This window comes from Solanum tuberosum, unplaced genomic scaffold, assembly GCF_000226075.1.
Source record: "Solanum tuberosum cultivar DM 1-3 516 R44 unplaced genomic scaffold, SolTub_3.0 scf00040, whole genome shotgun sequence".
Classification (NCBI taxonomy): domain Eukaryota; kingdom Viridiplantae; phylum Streptophyta; class Magnoliopsida; order Solanales; family Solanaceae; genus Solanum; species Solanum tuberosum.
Window position 1 is genome coordinate 38,231 of NW_006238964.1, and position 3,867 is coordinate 42,097.

The window sequence follows — 3,867 nt, forward strand, 5'->3', positions numbered from 1 at the left end:
AGTATGTCTGAATACACGAATGTGTAGTTGTGGCAGATTTCAACATGATGAGATCCCTTGTAGTCATGCACTTGCAGCAATCAGACATAGGAATAAACATCGCGATGATTATTGTTCAGCTTATTATAGTAATAAGAATTATCAAGATACATATGCAATACCAATTGAACCCTTGCCTTGCGAAAGCACTTGGGATGTTCCATCACATGTCTTGGAAGAGGTATTATTACCACCAATTACAAGAAAGCAACCTGGTAGACCTCCAAAAAATGATCGCAAAAAGGGATTCACCGAAGGAGAAGGGAAGAAGAGGAAAGTAACCTGTAGTGAATGTGGTATAGTTGGGCATAACAAGAAGACTTGCCCAAAAAATACTCATGAAAATTAGCTTTATGATATTTTTGTTGTTATTTTTACTTTGCAGTTATACAGTTGAACTATATTACTTTTAGTGAGCCCTTACTTTCATTAGATGTACTGTTTCTTAATTGCATTACCTTATTTCAAAGTTGATTACTTTTTGTTATCTTATTCATAATTTTGAATACATAGTATTTATAAATGGTTGTATATAGTAGATATCATAAACTCTTTTGGATTACGTGTTGTCACATATCCAGAAATATTGATAAAAATATAAGCCAAATTCTTGGTAAAATTATGGTAAATAAGAACAAATATATGGTAAAAATAAAGGATCATAATAATTGTGTAGTTAGTAAAACAAAAGTTTGCACTTTACCAACCTAAAACAATAAATTGAAAAGTAATAAATATTAGTATATTAGTTTGGACGCTACAGTAATTAACACTCACTTACTGTAAAATTGGTTTACTCTTGTTATAATTGGTACATAGTTTGGTATAAATGATGGTATAAATGAAAAGTAATAAATATTTTAGTGTAATTTAAGTATGTAAATTGGTGTAAATAATAATATGAAAAATATTTCCAACATTTATTGATGTAACCTGTAAAATCATAAATTTTAAGAATTGGTTTAAGGGAATGTAATCTTTGACTGTTTTATTTTAAGTTTATTAAATGGTTAACGTATTGATAAAATACTTTGGTGTTTCTTTGACTATTTTTTTAAAAATCATTAAATGGTTAAATTTTTGGTAAAATAATTTGATATTTCAATAAATGGCTTATGACTACACTCTTGGTTAACACTGAAACCAAAAAAAAAAACACTATGCTAAAGAAAAAAATTGGTTTACATATAAAAGAAAAAAATTACCAAACTGGGTAAACACATTGGTATGAATACCAACCTGCAACTTTGAAAGAAATCCAAGCGATCATATAAAAACATTTAATATAATTTTTCAATAATGATAAAACCCAATTTATACCTAAATTTATACCAAACTCATAAATGTACAATCCAAACTCACACTATAAATTTAACACAATATTTAATCAAAAAAATAACCAAATAAATGCAAAATCACAGAATAAAGACAATATCCAACGAACTAAATACCATAAACGCAACTAAAGTACTATCCAAATTACAAAAAAAAATTAAAAGCATAAAACATTCTAAAATTCTGTTTTAAGAAATGACACTTTTTACTCCTTGACCCTCCGATTTGACCGACAACCTTGGTTAGAAGCTTCATCTTCACTAACAGATTCAGTATCAATTTTCATCTTTCCATATTCCCACAGTAATGCTCCAAATCTCAACCGAAGATTTTCAGCATTTAAACCCGACATAGATTACGTTCCTATCTCCATGACACACATATTCAGCAAAAACACAGGTATACAGACCACAATCCCTAAAAATATTACCCAATCAGAATAATTACTACAATACATAGTGTAATCAACAACAAAAAAAGCCACATTATACTTACGTTGAATTGTCACATTGTTGTGGGATGTTTTCACGATTACCATATACCAACGGATCACCAACTGGCCTTCCAGCATAATGCACATCTGTATTCCAGTCAATGTCTTTCCTTAAAGCATAATAATCAGTAGCAACTAGGAACAAAGGTATCATTCTAGATGTTTTTTTAACCAAACTTGTTACTGCATTTGTATGTTTAACCCCATAACCATTTAAAGAATCATAAATATATAAACACCTTTTTCTGATGGAAAAAACAACCAGAAACCAGTGGAATGCAGCACTACTATTGACTGGAATGCATACATGATCAACATCCACCCATGGAATATTAGCAAGAATCCTATCACCTCTTATATATTGTGCAACCTCATGATGTATACTAATCAGACTTTCATCTTTGCCATTGGCCTCCCACGCATCATAAAATTTGAACACCCAACTGATGAAAAAAGGGTCAGTAGTAGTAACTCTTGCACTATTATCAGGACCATACTTGCAAAACTTGCGAAGATAATACATTATCACATCAACATGCTGCACATCAAGTTTTATTAGTTAGCACCAAACAATAAAATAATATCACAACTTGATTGAAAGAATTACCATTATCTGATTATTACCTATTAGACTATATTTAAAATTATATGTTTGTGTCATTGTAATAATTAAACTATAATTAGGAGTCTATGTTTCGGTTAGTAGTTGATTTTCCTAACATACTTACCAAAAACAACTGTACCCATAGAACTAAATCACAGATTTCAGTGACAAATTGAAGCCAATTTTACTTACCAATCACTAAAAATCACAACAAAAAACAAATACCAAATCTTACTTTAATATAGAGGTACACCATAAAAATTACCAAATCATCTCCAAGGCTGTCCTGGATAAGCCAAAGGGTGAAACCAATCCATCAAATCCACCCTACCAACACCAAACTCAAAAGGAGGATCGATTGGATTTGAAGCAGCAGTGAAGAAACTGGTTTTCCTATAAAAACAAAATGAGTAGTTATAGCATATAAAGTGAATGAACAAATGGTAAAATACAATTACACAACAATACATACTTTCCACGTTTCTTGGATAATTTGCTATCAACCCATTTCTTAAATTGAAGGATATTTAAGCTAACAAAAAAGAACTTACAATTGTTATCAAAAACATGATTACGAAACGAAGATGGTGTCTGGACACCATCTTTATCTCCACAATCTTGCAAATGTTCATTTTGAACATCAACATTTCCTTTTCTTTGATCCTCAACAACAACCTTAATGTTCTCAATAAAAATAAAATTTTGAGTCATTCAACTATTACAATAAGACAACAATATAGTTAATTACAGATATATAATCAACAAGAAGATTAATAATATTTAAAATCAACACAAAGTATCCACATTAACATTTATAATAATCTTGATCTAAAAATTAGTTTATAAGTAAATAATAAGTCCATATATTAATAAGTAGACTAACCCGTTCACCACCTAAATCTTTGTTGGTTGAAACATCATTATGAAGAGATTTCAACTCTTGAATGATATATTTGAATGATGAATCCATAAAAGCCTTCATTTCAACAAACTTAGCATTTACATTTTTTTCAAGCTTTTCCAACTCATTACGAACCTAACAAAGATTAAAATGACATTAATGTTTCTTCAACCAAAATTCTGACAGAAAGTAAATAAAATTTATAATCATACCTTCACAACTTCTTGGGCAATTTTCTGCAAATCTTTATTAAATGACAAACTCGGATCACTTCCAACCTTTTGTGCAGAACTATGAGGCAAATCTTTAACATTCTGTCGAACGACAGAATGAGTCTGTAAATTCTGATTTTGCCTTACATATCTATCACGTTTACTCTTCTTATTGAATGGCATATCAGTCAAAACAGTAAGATTTTCCGACTCAATGATATGAAGCTCCTCATCCATGAACACAAGATCTTCAAATGTATACTAACACATTAATAAAAAATTG